This window comes from Arachis stenosperma, chromosome 10 (genome assembly GCF_014773155.1).
Source record: "Arachis stenosperma cultivar V10309 chromosome 10, arast.V10309.gnm1.PFL2, whole genome shotgun sequence".
Classification (NCBI taxonomy): Eukaryota; Viridiplantae; Streptophyta; class Magnoliopsida; order Fabales; family Fabaceae; genus Arachis; species Arachis stenosperma.
The window spans coordinates 87,503,630-87,522,426 of NC_080386.1; the positions used below are offsets into that span (position 1 = coordinate 87,503,630).

The 18,797-nt window shown below is 42.6% G+C and overlaps 1 non-coding gene across 1 annotated transcript; it reads left to right on the plus strand.

Moving 5' to 3' along the window:
- Nucleotides 1–18,097: 18,097 nt before the first annotated feature.
- On the plus strand, nucleotides 18,098–18,201 carry LOC130958706 (small nucleolar RNA R71). The gene has a single exon (XR_009077814.1). It is a non-coding gene; the product is annotated as a small nucleolar RNA R71 (small nucleolar RNA).
- The last annotated feature ends 596 nt before the right edge of the window (nucleotides 18,202–18,797 follow it).

Sequence of the window (18,797 nt, forward strand, 5' to 3'; positions counted from 1 at the left end):
ATCCCATATCCAAACTCTAAGTTTGGTGTGGACAACTATACAACATTGACCTGATCACCTTGTGGCTCCATGAGAGCCACTGTCAAGCTATTGACATTAAAGAAGCGCTTGTTGGGAGGCAACCTAATTTTATTTATCTAATTCCTATTTTATTCTATTTTATTGTTATTTTGTGTTTTATTAGGTACATGATCATGAGGAGTCACGAAAAAAAATCAAAAAAATTAAAAACAGAGTCAAAAACAGAAGAAAAAAATTTTCACCCTGGAGGACGCACAGGCTGGCGTTCAACGCCAGTAAGATGCATCTGGCTGGCGTTCAACGCCAGAACAGAGCACCATTCTGGCGCTGAACGCCAGAAACAAGCAACATCCTGGCGCTGAACGCCAGGAATGTGCCTAGAGGAGACAAACTGGCGCTGAACGCCAGAAACAAGTATGAAACTGGCGTTCAATGCCAGAAACATGCATTACATGGGCGTTGAACGCCCAGAACATGCACCAATGGGCGTTTGAACGCCAGAATGATGCATGAAGGCATTTTACATGCCTATATGGTGAAGGAATGGTATTTGTTTACACCTCAGGATCCTGTGGACCCCACAGGAACACCTCAGGATCTGTGGACCCCACAGGATCCCCACCTACCATATTCCCACCATACCTTTTAATCCTAATCACACTCTCCTAATCCTAAATCTCATTCTTCCTACTCCCCATGTCACACTTCCCAACACCCATCACCAATCACCTCAATTCCTCTCCCTATAAATACCCTCCCCTTCTACTTCATTTTCACACAACACAACCCCTTCTTCTCCCACATAGCCGAACCTACCTCTCTTCCTCTCTACCATATTTTCTTCTTCTTCTTCTACTCTTCTTTTCTTTTGCTCGAGGACGAGCAAAATTTTAAGTTTGGTGTGGTAAAAAGCTTAAGCTTTTTGTTTTTCCATTACCAATGGCACCTAAGGCCGGAGTATCCTCTAGAAAAGGGAAAGGGAAGACAAAAGCTTCCACCTCCGAGTCATGGGAGATGGAAAGATTCATCTCCAAGAGCCATCAAGACCACTTCTATGATGTTGTGGCAAAGAAGAAGGTGATCCCTGAGGTCCCTTTCAAGCTCAAGAAGAATGAGTATCCGAAGATCCGACATGAAGTTCAAAGAAGAGGTTGGGAAGTCTTAACCAACCCCATACAACAAGTCGGAATCTTAATGGTTCAAGAGTTCTATGCCAATGCATGGATCACTAGGAACCATGACCAAGGTATGAACCCAAGCCCAAAGAATTATCTCACAATGGTTAGGGGGAAATACTTGGATTTCAGTCCGGAAAATGTAAGGTTGGCATTCCACTTGCCTATGATGCAAGGTGATGAACGCCCCTACACTAGAAGGGTCAATTTTGATCAAAGATTGGACCAAGTCCTTATGGACATTTGTGTGGAAGGAGCTCAGTGGAGAATAGATTCCAAAGGCAAGCCAGTTCAACTAAGAAGACTGGATCTCAAGCCTGTGGCTAGAGGATGGTTGGAGTTCATTCAACGCTCTATCATTCCTACTAGCAACCGATCTGAAGTTACTGTGGATCGGGACATCATGATTCATAGCATCATGATTGGAGAGGAAGTAGAAGTTCATGAGGTCATCTCCAATGAACTCTACAAAATAGCCGACAAGCCCTCACCTATGGCACGGCTAGCCTTCCCTCACCTTATTTGCCATCTATGTTACTCAGCTGGAGTTATCATAGAAGGAGATGTCTCTATTGAAGAAGACAAGCCCATCACCAAGAAAAGGATGGAGCAAGCTAGAGAAGCTCCTCACGGCCCTCAAGAAGTACATGAGGAAGCTCATCATCAACAAATTCCTGAGATGCCTCAAGGAATGCAGTTTCCTCCAAACAACTATTGGGAGCAACTCAACACCTCTTTAGAAGGATTGAGTCACAATGTGGAACAATTAAGGGTGGAACATCATGAGCACTCAATCATTCTCCAAGAAATAAGAGAAGATCAAAGAGCAATGAGGGAGGAGCAACAAAGGCAAGGAAGGGACATAGAAGAGCTAAAGAACATCATTGGTCCTTCAAGAAGAAGACGCCACTAGAGGTGGATTCATTCCTTGTTCTTTGTTTCTTTCTGTTACCCGGTTTTTATATTGTGTTTATCTATGTTTTGTGTCTTTATTTCATGATCATTAGTATGTAACCATGCCTTAAAGCTATGAATAAAATCCATTACTCCTTCACCTCTCTTAAAAGAAAAATGTTTTAATTCAAAAGAACAAGAAGTACATAAATTTCGAAAATAGCTCTTGAATTTAATTTAATTATATTGATGTGGTGACAATAATTTTTGTTTTCTGAATGAATGCTTGAACAGTGCATATGTCTTTTGATCTTGTTGTTTATGAATGTTAAAATTGTTGGCTCTTGAAAGAATGATGAACAAAGAAAAATGTTATTGATGATCTGAAAAATCATGAAATTGATTCTTGAAGCAAGAAAAAGCAGAAAAAAAAATGGCGAAAAAAAAGAGTATATAGAAAAAGAAGGAGCAGTAGAAAAAGCCAATAGCCTAGCCCTTAAAACCAAAAGGCAAGGGTAAAAAGGATCCAAGGCTTTGAGCATCAATGGATAGGAGGGCCCAAGGAAATAAAATCCAGGCCTTAGCGGCTAAATCAAGCTGTCCCTAACCATGTGCTTGTGTCATGAAGGTCCAAGCAAAAAGCTTGAGACTAAGTGGTTAAAGTCGTGATCCAAGGCAAAAGAGTGTGCTTAAGAGCTCTGGATACCACTGACTGGGGACTCTAGCAAAGCTGAGTCACAATATGAAAAGGTTCACCGAGTTATGTGTCTGTGGCATTTATGTATCCGGTGGTAATACTGGAAAACAAATTGCTTAGGGCCACGGCCAAGACTCATAAGTAGCTGTGTTCAAGAATCAACATGCTTAACTAGGAAAGTCAATAACACTATCCGAAATTCTAAGTTCCTAGAGAAGCCAATCATTCTAAACTTCAAAGGAAAAAGTGAGATGCCAAAACTGTTCAGAAGCAAAAAGCTACAAGTCCCGCTCATCTAATTATAATTAATATTCATTGATATTCTGGAATTTATAGTATATTCTCTTCTTTTTATCCTATTTGATTTTCAGTTGCTTGGGGACAAGCAACAATTTAAGTTTGGTGTTGTGATGAGCGGATAATTTATACGCTTTTTGGCATCGTTTTTAGGTAGTTTTTAGTAAGTTCAAGCTACTTTTAGGGATGTTTTCATTAGTTTTTATGTTAAATTCACATTTCTGGACTTTACTATGAGTTTGTGTGTTTTTCTGTGATTTCAGGTAAATTCTGACTGAAATTGAGGGATTTGAGCAAAACTCTGAAAAAGGCTGACAAAAGGACTGCTGATGCTGTTGGAATCTGACCTCCCTGCACTCGAAATGGATTTTTTGGAGCTACAGAACTCCAAATGGCGCGCTCTCAACGTCGTTGGAAAGTAGACATCCAGAGCTTTCCACCAATATATAATAGTCCATACTTTATTCGGAAATTGACGACGTAACTTGGCGTTGAACGCCAAGTTCATGCTGCTGTCTGGAGTTAAACGCCAGAAAAACGTCATGATCCGGAGTTGAACGCCCAAAACACGTCATAACTTGGAGTTCAACTCCAAGAGAAGCCTCAACTCGTGGATTGATCAAGCTCAGCCCAAGCATACACCAAGTGGGCCCCGGAAGTGGATTTATGCATCAATTACTTACTCATGTAAACCCTAGGAGCTAGTTTATTATAAATAGAACATTTAACTAATGTATTTTGACATCTTTTGATCACTTTAGATCTTAGGATCAGAGCTTTGAACGCATAGTTCTTAGACTATGGGGGCTGCCCATTCGGCCATGCCTGAACCTTTTACTTATGTATTTTCAACGGTGGAGTTTCTGCACACCATAGATTAAGGGTGTGGAGCTCTGCTGTACCTCAAGTATTAATGCAATTCTATTTTCTTTTATTCAAATCTCTCTTATTCTTATTCCAAGATATTCATTCGCACCCAAGAACATGATGAATGTGATGATTAGATAACCTTCATTATCATTCTCACTTATGAACGCACGTGATTGACAACCACTTCCGTTCTACATGCAACCGAGCTTGAATGTGTATCTCTTAGATTCCCCAACAGAATCTTCGTGGTATAAGCTAGATAGATGGCGGCATTTATGAGGATCCGAAAAGTCTCACCTTGTCTGTGGTATTCCGAGTAGGATCCTGGGAATCCGGAAAGTCTAACCTTGTCTGTGGTATTCCGAGTAGGATTCCGGTAATGAATGACTGTGACGTGCTTCAGACTTGCAAGTGCTGGGCGTGATGACAAACGTAAAAGAATCAAGGGATTCTATTCCAGTAGGCGCAGGAACCAACCAGTGATTAGCCGTGCTGTGACAGAGCGCGTGAGCGTAGTTTTCACTGCGAGGATGGGATGTAGCCATCAACCATGGGTGATGCCTCCAGACGATTAGCCATACGAGTGACAGCCGCAGAGGACCATTTTCCCGAGAGGATTGAAAGTAGCCACCGCTGATGGTGAACCCCTATACACAGCTTGCCATGGAAAGGAGTAAGAAGGATTGAGTAGAAGCAGTAGGAGAGCAGGCGTCCTTGAGCCATACAGCATCTCCATATGCTTATCTGAAATTCCCACCAATGAATCTGCATAAGTATCTCTATCCTATTTTATTTTCTGTTTATTTTTATTAATCATATTTGATTTTCTAAATTCCATAATTTTATCCTCCTGACTGGGATTTACAAGATGACCATAGCTTGCTTCATACCAACAATCTCTGTGGGATCGACCCTTACTCACGTAAGGTTTATTACTTGGACGACCCAGTACACTTGCTGGTTAGTTGAATGGAGTTGTGAATTCAACCAGTGCCATAATAATGATTTCACTCAAAATAGTTAGAACATTGATCACAATTGATCCATTGTTCTCTCGTGCCAATTTCAAGTTCCATAATTTTACAAGGAGTGCAACTTAAAGAATAAGGATCACAATTTCGTCCACCAGCCGTCCAAAAAGCAGTAGTATTCATGACCTGCTAGTCTCTCTAGCATCTGGTCTATGAATGGTAAAGGAAAATGATCCTTTCTGGTGACTGTATTGAGCCTTCTGTAATCAATACACATGCGCCACCCTGTAACTGTTCTTGTAGGAACCAGTTCATTCTTTTCATTATGAACCACTGTCATGCCTCCCTTCTTAGGGACAACGTGGACAGGGCTCACCCAGGGGCTATCAGAAATAGGATAAATAATCCCAGCCTCTAGTAACTTAGTGACCTCTTTCTGCACCACCTCCTTCATGGCTGGATTTAGCCGCCTTTGTGGTTGAACCACTGGCTTAGCATCATCCTCCAATAGGATCTTGTGCATGCATCTTGCTGGGCTAATGCCCTTAAGATCACTTATGGACCACCCAAGAGCTGTCTTGTGTGTCCTTAGCACTTGAATTAGTGCTTCCTCTTCCTGTGGATTTAAAGCAGAGCTTATGATCACTGGAAAAGTGTCACCTTCTCCCAGAAATGCATATTTCAGGGATGGTGGTAGTGGCTTGAGCTCCGGTTTAGGAGGCTTATCTTCTTCTTGAGGAATTTTCAGAATTTCTTTTATTTCCTTTAGTTCCTCCAGATCAGGCTGAACATCTTTAAAGATGTCCTCTAGCTCTGATTCAAGACTTTCAGTCATATTGACCTCCTCCACCAAAGAGTCAATAATATTAGTGCTCATGCAGTCATTTGATGTGTCTGGATGCTGCATAGTGACAAATGAATTTTTGCCGGTATAGAAATTATCAAGTGATCAATCGTAGTATAGTCTAAACCGACGCAAAATCCATCATCAAACAAATCTACAATCTATATCCGAGAGTACTAGTCTCCCGAGTCGTTCTCCCTTGGAATTGCCAAAGTGTGCATCTTATTGATTTAGTAAGCCTTGTTGGAATTCTTTGAAAGGTTTAGCAAAGTGATGAGAAACAAACAATCAATTATCAAAAGACTTGGCTTAGGGTTCGCATTAGAAGTTCTATCCTTATAGTCCATTCACTGTTGACAACAATTAAGTCTTGCTTCATTTAGTTATCCCCTAAATATAAAGGAAGTTCAAATGAACACAATCAACTTGAGTCACAAGTCCTAGCTTCACCTCATGGGAAACTAGCTTTAGTGCCCTCCAAGCCAACTAGCAATTCCTAATTCCCAATCAACTAGTGATATAACTATTCAACTTCTTCCAATGACCAAACCCTATGCCAAGTGTGAAAATTCTACTCCATAGCTAGTGTTGACATTTTATCAAACATGTGATGAGCAAGGAAGAAAGTCATAGTAAAATGAGAAGAAAAGTAGAATTGAAAGTATTGCAACACAAGGATCTAACAACAAGTCTCAAGAGTATCAATGAAAATTAAATTCCCAAAGTATGGATGAATTCCAAAATTACAAAGTTGAATTCTAGATCTATGAGAATTGATCAATTACATCTACTACTTGAAATTGGAGAAGAAAATCTATGACATGAACAAAGTGGAATGAGAATTGTAATGGATCTCACCAAAAAGTCATTGAAAATTCAGAAATTAGATGAAGATGAACCCTAGTGAAAAGCTTGAAATCTCCCTCTTCTTCTCCCAAAAGTGCAACTAACTCTTCCCCAAAAAATATCTAATTCTAGAAAAAATGAACTAAGTGTCCTTAACCCTTGCTCCTTTGGTCTTCTTAAGCTTTTCCCGCCAAGGCATTTCCCCCAAAAGTGGGATTCTTAACTACCTCCACGCCTAAGTCACGTGACTTCTAAAAAAATCATATTCGCAAATCGGCGCGCACGCGCAAGGTACGCGCACGCGCCGTCGAGGCGTCTTGTAAAGTGCGCGGAGGCGTGATGTACGCGTGCGCGTCCATGAAGGTCCTGGCTTAGCCGCTACTCAAGCCGGCTCGTGGCTTGGCTCTCAGTTTCAGCTTCACGTTGCTCTGTCCGCGCGGACGCGCTAGGTGCGCGCACGCGCCCATGCAGAAATTCCCAAGGCTCAACTCTCATGCTTCTTTCCTTTGCACCCGCCTTCCTTCTCTCTTCTGGCCCATTCCTACTCTATATCCTGAAACCACTTAACACACAAGTCACGGCATCGAATGGCATCAAGAGAAGATTAGAGATGTATCTATTTTAGTGCAAAATAAGCATGTTTTCATTCATGAGGCAAAACTAGGAAAGGAATGCAAAATCTTGTATTTTCATATCGAAAGTGTGTGGAATCATTGACAAAACCCCTGAAATCAGCACAAGATAAACCCTCAAAATGGGGTTTGTCAACCTCCCCACACTTAGATTCTAGCATGTCCTCATGCTTAGAGAAATGCAAAGAAACACAGAAGACCAAGGGATCGCAAAAGTATAAGACTTATGAAATGCAACCTACTTATATGCATGCAACTATGACTAGTGCTACTATCCACTTGGTTGGGAACAAATTAGCCTTCTTAGGACATATGCGAGCACATGGGACACGATGGTGGTCAAAGTATAGTACTTGCCACTTTCTAAGCATCAATTGCAATATGTGCAACTTTGCATGAGGAATGCTTGCGAGAGCCGGGAATCATAGGATTGAGCATCGAACCCTCACCGGAAATGTTTGCACTCTAGTCACTCGGTGTTTGGGGTTCATTCTCTCAATTCTCCCCTAATCATGCTTTCCAAGATTTGTTTTTCATCTAACAATCGACAATTATCCAATGCATGCATACAATTATTATGAGGTCTTTTACTTAGGTTGTAATGGGGCTAGGGTCAAGGTAGGGTCATATATGGCTAGTGGACTTAGGATTTGAATCTTTGATTAACGTAGACTTTCCCACCTAACCTATATAATGACCTATACAATTAAGTACTAACCTAACTACCCATTCCTCACTTTTCCACATACTCATGCAAATTTTTTTCGTTTCACCACACTTATGCATTGACTCCTATTGAGCTTCACTTTGGGGCATTTTGTCCCCTTTATTGCTTTTTTTTTTCTCCTCTCTTTTTTTTTTCTTTTCAATTTTTTTCTTTTTAACTTTTATTTCTCCTTTTTTTTTCCAAACCATATACAAGAACATCAATGCATAAGGTCTATACATTTAATCAATACATGAGCATGTACCCAATTTCCCAATATAGAAATACAAAACACAAACACCCTTTTATCCCAACCAACGTCCTAAAGTCTTCCCACTCTTGGATGACACTCACACTCACTAGCCTAAGCCAATCAAAGATCCAAATAAAGGACATTCATTGTTTTCCGCTTCAAGGCTTGTAATGTGCCAAAATAAGAATAAGTGGGTTAAGCGTAGGCTCAAAGTTGGCTAACAAGGGAGGATAAAAGGTAAGGCTATTTGGGTAAGTGAGCTAATGAAATGATGGCCTCAATCATACAAATGCATGAATACACAAAACAATGGATATAAAGAATCAAACAAATCAAGGATTACAATCATAGGAAGAGAATAATGCACACAAGAAGGGGAATAAAGGGTCATAAGATGTGACCACGCAATTAGGCTCAAAACTCACTAGCTTGTGTTCTTAACTCAAACCCATGTTCCAAAATATAATTCCTCATGCAATTTTTGGCATCAAAGCATTTAAAATTTGCAATGCCCCATGGTTGCCCCAAGGTATTGGTTTCCTAAGAAAGAATTTCATTGTTCCAACCAAGTAAACTTATCATGCAAATGGTGCTAACTAAAACCTAATCATGCAACCTATCCTAATTTATTCAGATGTTACCTACGGAGATCGGTCGGCCGACCTCCCCACACTTAAAACTTAGCACGGTCCTCCGTGCTATAGGTTAGGCGCAGGGGGTGGTTGAGCTCCGAGTGTCCCGCATCTCCAATGTCATCGCTATCCCCGCTTGAAGTTGCGGTGGATGTGGAGATATCGGGTTCCTCCATAGGTGGGGTGACTATGCTTAGAAGCCTCTTCACATGAGCATAGCGGCGTTGGTTACGCCTCTCATAACGGTCCAATTTCTTGTGAAGGTCCTCAAGGCGTTGGGCGGCCGATTTTTTTGATGTAGATGAAGTGGTAGGGTTGCAAGTTTGTTTGGGTAGTCCAATGTCCTTGGTGGCTTCCGGCTTTCGCAACTAATGCCGTCACTAAAGCGGGGAATGGCAGATTTCCCTTGGCATGAATGCGCCCCATGGATTGGCGGATGGCATGCGAAACGTCGACCGGTTTGTCGGTTAAGATGCACCATATCAATAAGGCCAGCTCGGCGGTGATGGATGATCCATGTGTGCTTGGGAGCACATAGTGAGCCAGAATTTAGGCCCATGCCGTTGCTTCTTGGGTGAGGTGGCGGACATCTAAACCCTTGGGTCTTTGCTTTATGGTCCCCGAATCCAATATGCGTCAGGTAAAGCAATGACGCGGAGGATCGCGCTCCAATCGAATGCGCGGTCATCGCATGTAGCCAAGACTTCTTGGTAGGCGTCATATGCATCCGTTGAACGTTCAACCCCAAGGACTTCTCGGATGGTGTCCACTGTGACCGATACTTGCTTCTGGCGCACAAATATTGATGTGAGAAGGGGTGAGTGGAAGTTGGAGTAGAATTCCACTACCCATGAGAGATTGGCCTCCTTTGGTTGCCTCAAGAGGAACCGCCATTGCCTCCGGTCAATGTGTGGCATCACAATCGGATGGAGGTGAGCCGGTAAGACTAGGAGGGGTTCCGGATGGTAATTCCTTTCGATCATTCTTGAGTAAACAAGTTTGCAGTAACGGTTGGGAAACTTGTTTGAATCCTTAGGAGGGTTGTCCTTCTCTAGAACATCAACAGGGCCCTTGGACTTCTTTAGGAGGGGCTTGGCCGTTAGTTCTTGGCGCACTTTCTCTGAAGCTGGCTTCTTGGGCCATTTCCCCTTGTTCTTTTTGATGACCATCCTGTGGAAGCGAGAATTGAAAATTATCAAACCCAAAGAAGTGGAAGTAAATAAGCTTTATGCAATGAAAAGTTATGCCATAGAATACGGGTATCTTTGTTACATGATAGCTGCAACATGTAACTAGGATAATGGGTGAAGAGCAAGGCAAATCATTTTCATGTGGTGCAAGGGTAGTATAAGCATGCCAGGAAGAAGCATGAGAAGCACACACCCTTAGGGACCATAAATGGAAACAAGCTAGAAAATGTGAGTAGATGGATTGTGGGAAGTGGGGATGCACTCAAAAGTGATTGGTTGAGAGGCAAGGTAGTCACAATGAGTCCAAAATTCAAGTGTGCCTTTCATCGAACACTTGGCGTGCATCCTTGAAGTAGTGTGTGATTATGTGAAAATGAGAGCAATGTAACATTCCACAATCCATTATTAATGATTATAATGCATATTGATTGCAAGAGAATTAAGCAACACCATTCATCTACTCATGTCAGTGAGTTTGAGACCCAAATGCCCATGAAGAATTGGATTGAAAGAGAAAGAAGAGCAAAGACATCCCAAAAAAAAGTATTAAAGAAAGAAGAAAGAAAAGAAAGAAGCTACCTAAAAGATGGTGCAACTAAATGATTAAGAATCACAAGAGATTATTGGACTAAGAGGGTAGCTTAGTAAAATACCTTGTGAGATGGAGAAGGATATGGAAGAAGAAGTTGTAGTGTGGGTTGATGGAGGGTAGTGGAGAAGAGGGAATGGTGGAATGAGGATGAAGGGGTAAGTGTGCCCCTTGTTCAAGTTGGATGTGTAGTGGAAGGTATGAGAAGGGGAGGGAAATGGGAAATGGGGGTGGAGGGGTGAGTGTGCCCCTTCTTACATTGGCGCCGATCCTCCGCGCGTGCGCGCACAGCGCGCGCTCGCGCAGGGAGGCGAGATGGCGTGGGGCGCGCGCGCCTATGTGCTTGGGCTAGCGGCATAGGGGAGGCACATTGGTGGCACAACTTTCTGGACGAAGTACCAGAGGTTGCTTCAGGGCTTTTTGGCGCGCGCGCACAGTGCGCGCACGCGTCAACGCGGTTGTGCCCCAGGCGTGAGCAGGGCCTGGAGGGGGCTCAACTCTCTGTGAAGTGGCTCAGAGAGGAGTGCAGAATCAAGGGGCGCGGGCACGGCTGAGGCGCGCGTGCGCATCTCGTGCTCGTATTGTATGGACGCGTGCGCGCCAGGTGCGCGCACGCGGCATAGGTTCTGGGCCGGTGGCTTAGTGTAGGCTTAAGGATGGCCTAACTCTCTGTGAGATGTACTAAGAATGCAGCAAGGCAATCGGCGAGGACGCGCATAGTGCGCTTGCGCGTCGATTGGCAGATTTCGCCCATGTGCGCGGACGCGCCATGTGCGCGCGCGCGCGAGCTTCCTGTGCTTCAGGCATAGCCCTGGCATAGTGTGGGCGCAACTCTCGGATAAATGTATGAAGGGCTGTTATTCGCAATCCACGCGTCCGCGCACGGTGCGCGTCCGCGTAGATGATCGCCGAGTGCCATAAGGGCGCGTATGCGCCAGGTGCGCGCACGCGTAGAGGGGTGCTTTTGCTAATTTTGCAAGTGTTTACATCACTTTTGACATTTTAAAACCCTCTCCCCTCCATACAGCCACTTAAACACTATAGCAGGGTATTTTAATTGGTGAACTATCAATGAATTTTTTTTTAACAAATGAAGGAGAATTGACATTAAAATCTAGCTAACAAACATGAAGTCAAGTGTCTATGTACAAAGCTCAAAGGAAGATCTTACCATGGTGGGGTGTCTCCCACCTAGCACTTTTGTTTAACGTCCTTAAGTTGGACTTTCTGTAGCTCATAATGTTTGTTCAAGAGTTGCATCCTTCAAGAGGAACACTTCAAATTCCTTGGAGTTCTTTCTTTGCTCACCATGATACAATTTGAGACGGTGCCCGTTTACCTTGAAGATGTCCGGGCTTGTTGGGTGGCGCAAGTGGTAGACCCCATAGGGTTCTACTTTCTCCACTTGGTAGGGTCCATCCCACCTTGATCTAAGCTTTCCGGGTAGTAATCTCAACCTTGAATTGTAGAGAAGGACTAGGTCACCGGGTTGGAACTCTCTTCTCCTAATGTTCTTGTCATGGATGGCTTTCAACTTTTCCTTATAAAGCTTAGAGTTGTCGTAAGCTTCTAATCTCAAACATTCCAATTCCGCCAATTGAAGCTTTCTCTCTATTCCGGCCCCACCCAAGTTCATATTGCACTCCTTTACGGCCCAATAAGCTTTGTGTTCAATCTCCACCGGTAGGTGACATGCTTTACCATATACAAGCCGGAATGGGCTCATGCCAATGGGTGTCTTGTAAGCCGTTCGATAGGCCCACAATGCATCGGAGAGTTTAATGCTCCAATCTTTCCTATTCGGCTTTACAATCCTTTCTAGCACATGCTTGATTTCCCGGTTAGAGACTTCGGCTTGGCCGTTTGTCTGAGGGTGGTAAGCCGTGGCGACTTTGTGGATGATGCCATATTTTCTCATGAGGCCGTCTATTCTTTTGTTGCAAAAGTGAGATCCTTGGTCACTTATGATTGCTCTTGGGGCGCCAAAGTGACAAATGATGTTGTTCCTCACAAAAGAATACACAACATTAGCATCATCCGTTCGGGTGGGGATTGCCTTGGTGCGCGAAATTGTGATTCACTACACAACTTTGCACAACTAACCAGCAAGTGCACTGGGTCGTCCAAGTAATACCTTACGCGAGTAAGGGTCGATCCCACGGAGATTGTTGGTATGAAGCAAGCTATGGTCACCTTGTAAATCTCAGTCAGGCAGACTCAAATGGGTATAGATGATGAATAAAGCATAAAGATAAAGATAGAGATACTTATGTATATCATTGGTGAGAGCTTCAGATAAGCGTATGAAGATGCCTTCCCTTCCGTCTCTCTGCTTTCCTACTGTCTTCATCCAACCCTTCTTACTCCTTTCCATGGCAAGCTTATGCAAGGGTTTCACCGTTGTCAGTGGCTACCTCCCATCCTCTCAGTGAAAATGTTCCTATGCTCTGTCACAGCATATGGCTAATCAGCTGTCGGTTCTCGGTCAGGCCGGAATATAATCCAGCGATTCTTTTGCGTCTGTCACTAACGCCCCGCCTGCTAGGAGTTTGAAGCACGTCACAGTCATTCAATCATTGAATCCTACTCAGAATACCACAGACAAGGTTTAGACCTTCCGGATTCTCTTGAATGCCGCCATCAGTTCTCGCCTATACCACGAAGATTCCGGTTAAAGAATCCAAGAGATAAACACTAGAGCCTCGTATGCTTGTAGAACAAGAGTGGTTGTCAGTCACTTTGTTCATGAGTGAGAATGATGATGAGTGTCACGGATTATCACATTCATCAAGTTGAAGAACAAGTGATATCTTGGACAAAGAACAAGCGGAATTGAATAGAAGAACAATAGTAATTGCATTAATACTCGAGGTACAGCAGAGCTCCACACCTTAATCTATGGTGTGTAGAAACTCCACCGTTGAAAATACATAAGAACAAGAGTGATCATTGGTTTCGGCCCCAAAGAGGGAACCAGAAGAACCAAGATGAAAATACAATAGTCAAAGGTCATACTTATAGAAAACTAGAAGCCTAAGGTGTACAAAGATGAGTAAATGACATAAAAATCCACTTCTGGGCCCACTTGGTATGTGCTTGGGCTGAGCAATGAAGCATTTTCGTGCAGAGACTTTTTTTGGAGTTAAACGCCAGCTTTTATGCCAGTTTGGGCGTTTAACTCCCATTTAGGTGCCGGTTCCGGCGTTTAACGCTGGGATTTCTGAGGGTGACTTTGAACGCCGGTTTGGGCCATCAAATCTTGGGCAAAGTATGGACTATCATATATTGCTGGAAAGCCCAGGATGTCTACTTTCCAACGCCGTTGAGAGCGCGCCAATTGGTCTTCTGTAGCTCCAGAAAATCCACTTCGAGTGCAGGGAGGTCAGAATCCAACAGCATCTGCAGTCCTTTTCAGTCTCTGAATCAGATTTTTGCTCAGAACCTTCAATTTCAGCCAGAAAATACCTGAAATCACAGAAAAACATACAAACTCATAGTAAAGTCCAGAAAAGTGAATTTTAACTAAAAACTAATAAAAATATGCTAAAAACTAACTAGATCATACTAAAAACATACTAAAAACAATGCCAAAAAGCGTATAAATTATCCGCTCATCACAACACCAAACTTAAATTGTTGCTTGTCCTCAAGCAACTGAAAATCAAATAAGATAAAAAGAAGAGAATATACTATAGACTCCAAATTATCAATGAAACTTAGCTCCAAATTAGATGAGCGGGACTAGCAGCTTTTTGCCTCCGAACAGTTTTGGCATCTCACTTTATCCCTTGAAATTCAGAATGATTGGTTTCTTTAGGAACTCAGAATCCAAATAGTGTTATTGATTCCCTTAGTTAAGTATGATGATTCTTGAACACAGCTACTTTATGAGTCTTGGCCGTGGCCCAAAGCACTCTGTCTTCCAGTATTACCACCGGATACATACATGCCACAGACACATAATTGGGTGAACCTTTTCAGATTGTGACTCAGCTTTGCTAGAGTCCCCAATTAGAGGTGTCCAGGGTTCTTAAGCACACTCTTTTTGTCTTGGATCACAACTTTATTTCTTTCTTTTTCTTTCTTTTTCTTTTTCTCCCCTTTTTCGTTTTTTTTTCCGCTTGCTTCTCTCTTTTTTTGTATTCACTGCTTTTTCTTGCTTCAAGAATCATTTTTATGATTTTTCATCATTCTTTCAAGAGCCAACAATTTTAACATTCATGAACAACAAATTCAAAAGACATATGCACTGTTCAAGCATACATTCAGAAAACAAAAAGTATTGTCACCACATCAAACTAATTAAGCTAGTTTTAAAGATGAATTCGAAATCCTGTACTTCTTGTTCTTTTGTAATAAAAACAGTTTTCATTTAAGAAAGGTGATGGATTCATATTCATAGCTTTAAGGCATAGACACTAAGACACTAATGATCATAAGACACAAACATAGACAAACATACATAAGCATGAAAATTTCGAAAAACAGAAAAATAAAGAACAAGGAAATTAAAGAACGGGTCCACCTCAGTGATGGCGGCTTGTTCTTTCTCTTGAAGATCTTATGGAGTGCTTGAGCTCCTCAATGTCTCTTCCTTGTCTTTGTTGCTCCTCTCTCATGATTCTTTGATCTTCTCTAATTTCATGGAGGAGGATGGAATGTTCTTGGTGCTCCACCCTTAGTTGTCCCATGTTGGAACTCAATTCTCCTAGGGAGGTGTTAATTTGCTCCCAATAGTCTTGTGGAGGAAAGTGCATCCCTTGAGGCATCTTAGGGACTTTCATGAGGAGGAGGATCTCTTGTTTGCTCCATCCTTTTCTTAGTGATGGGCTTGAGGTCATGCCTTCTCAGTTGAACCGGCTTCCCTCTTAAATTTCTCTTCCATTGGGCGTCCTCTTCACAGATATTTATGAGGACTTGGTCCAACCTTTTGATCAAAGTTGACCCTTCTTCATGGCCACAACTTCATAGAAGTGGTCTTGATGCACCCTTGAGATGAATCTCTCCATCTCTCATGACTCGGAGGTGAAAGCTTTTGCCTTCCCTTTCCTCTTTCTAGAGGTTTCTCCGGCCTTGGATGCCATAAATGGTTATGGAAAAACAAAAAGCAATGCTTTTACCACACCAAACTTAAAAGGTTTGCTCGTCCTCGAGCAAGAGAAGAAAGAAGAGAGTAGAAGAAGAAGAAATGAGAAGAAGGGAATGGCTTTGTGTTAGGCCAAAGAGGGGGAGAAGTGGTGTGAATTTGAATGGTGAGGTAGGTGGGGTTTTATGAAGGATGGAGGTGAGTGATGAAGAAAAGAGAGAGTGGTGGGGTTGGTGGGGATCCTGTGAGGTCCACGGATCCTTAGGTGTCAAGGAAAAGTCATCCCTGCACCAAATGGAATTCAAAAACGTGTTTTGAGCCAATCCTGGCGTTAAACGCCGGGCTGGTGCCCATTTCTGGCGTTTAACGCCAGGTTTTTGCCCTTTCCTGGCGTTTAACGCCAGTCTGGTGCCCCTTTCTGGCGTTAAACGTCCAGAATGGTGCCAGACTGGGTGTTAAACGCCCAACTGCTAACCTTACTGGCGTTTAAACGCCAGTAGGTTCTTCCTCCAGGGTGTGCTGTTTTTCTTCCTGTTTTTCATTCTGTTTTTGCTTTTTCAATTGATTTTGTGACTTCTTATGATCATCAACCTACAAAATAACAAAAAATAACAAAGAGAAATAGATAAAATATAACATTGGGTTGCCTCCCAACAAGCACTTCTTTAATGTCAGTAGCTTGACAGAGGGCTCTCATGGAGCCTCACAGATACTCAGAGCAATGTTGGAACCTCCCAACACCAAACTTAGAGTTTGAATGTGGGGGTTCAACACCAAACTTAGAGTTTGGTTGTGGCCTCCCAACACCAAACTTAGAGTTTGACTGTGGGGGCTCTGTTTGACTCTGATTTGAGAGAAGCTCTTCATGCTTCTTCTCCATGGTGACAGAGGGATATCCTTGAGCCTTAAACACAAAGGATTCTTCATTCACTTGAATGATCAGCTCACCTCCATCAACATCAATCACAGCCTTTGCTGTGGCTAGGAAAGGTCTGCCAAGGATGATGGATTCATCCATGCACTTCCCAGTCTCTAGGACTATGAAATCAGTAGGGATGTAATGGTCCTTAATCTTTACTAAAACATCCTCTACAAGTCCATAAGCTTGTTTTCTTGAGTTGTTTGCCATCTCTAGTGATATTCTTGCAGCTTGCACCTCAAAGATCCCTAGCTTCTCCATTACAGAGAGAGGCATGAGGTTTACACTTGACCCTAAGTCACACAGAGCCTTCTTGAAGGTCATGGTGCCTATGGTACAAGGTATGGAAAACTTCCCAGGATCTTGTCTCTTTTGAGGTAATCTCTGCCTAGACAAGTCATCCAGTTCTTTGGTGAGCAAAGGGGGTTCATCCTCCCAAGTCTCATTTCCAAATAACTTGTTATTTAGCTTCATGATTGCTCCAAGATATTTAGCAACTTGCTCTTCAGTGACATACTCATCCTCTTCAGAGGAAGAATACTCATCAGAGCTCATGAAAGGCAGAAGTAAGTCCAATGGAATCTCTATCGTCTCATTTTGAGCCTCAGATTCCCATGGTTCCTCATTAGGGAACTCATTGGAGGTTGGTGCACGCCCATTGAGGTCTTCCTCAGTGGCGTTCACTTCCTCTCCCTCCTCTCCAAATTCGGCCATGTTGATGGCCTTGCACTCTCCTTTTGGATTTTCTTCTGTATTGCTTGGGAGAGTACTAGGAGGGAGTTCAGTAACTTTCTTGCTCAGCTGTCCCACTTGTGCCTCCAAATTCCTAATGGAGGATCTTGTTTCAGTCATGAAACTTTGAGTGGTTTTGATTAGATCAGAGACCATGGTTGCTAAGTCAGAGGGGTTCTGCTTAGAATTTTCTGTCTGTTGCTGAGAAGATGATGGAAAAGGCTTGCCATTGCTAAACCTGTTTCTTCCACCATTATTGTTGAAACCTTGTTGAGGTCTCTCTTGATTCTTCCATGAGAAATTTGGGTGATTTCTCCATGAAGAATTATAGGTGTTTCCATAGGGTTCTCCTAGGTAATTCACCTCTTCCATTGAAGGGTTCTCAGGATCATAAGCTTCTTCTTTAGATGAAGCATCTTTAGTACTGCTTGGTGCATTTTGCATTCCAGACAGACTTTGAGAAATCAAATTGACTTGTTGAGTCAATATCTTATTCTGAGCCAGTATGGCATTCAGAGCATTAATCTCAAGAACTCCTTTCTTCTGACTGGTCCCATTGTTCACAGGATTTCTTTCAGAAGTGTACATGAATTGGTTATTTGCAACCATTTCAATTAGCTCTTTGAGCTTCTGTAGGCGTCTTCTTCAGATGAAGAGATCCTCCAGCAGAGCTATCCAAAGACATCTTGGATAGTTCAGAGAGACCATCATAGAAAATACCTATGATGCTCCATTCAGAAAGCATGTCAGATGGACATTTTCTAATCAATTGTTTGTATCTTTCCCAAGCTTCATAGAGGGATTCTCCATCCTTCTGTCTGAAGGTTTGGACTTCCACTCTAAGCTTACTCAATTTTTGAGGTGGAAAGAACTTTGCCAAAAAGGCATTGACTAGCTTTTCCCAAGAGTCCAGGCTTTCTTTAGGTTGTGAGTCCAACCATGTCCTAGCTCTGTCTCTTACAGCAAAAGGGAATAGCATAAGTCTATAGACCTCAGGGTCTACCCCATTAGTCTTGACAGTGTCACAGATTTGCAAAAATTCAGCTAAAAACTGATGAGGATCTTCCAATGGAAGTCCATGGAACTTGCAATTCTGTTGCATTAGAGAAACTAATTGAGGCTTAAGCTCAAAGTTGTTTGCTCCAATGGCAGGGATAGAGATGCTTCTCCCATAGAAGTCGGGAGTAGGTGCAGTAAAGTCACCCAGCACCTTCCTTGCATTGTTGGCATTGTTGTTGTTTTCGGCTGCCATATCTTCTTTTCCTTTGAAGAATTCGGTTAGGTCCTCTACAGAGAGTTGTGCTTTAGCTTCTTTTAGCTTTCGCTTCAAGGTCCTCTCAGGTTCAGGGTCAGCTTCAACAAGAATGCCTTTGTCTTTGTTCCTGCTCATATGAAAGAGAAAAGAACAAGAAAATATGGAATCCTCTATGTCACAGTATAGAG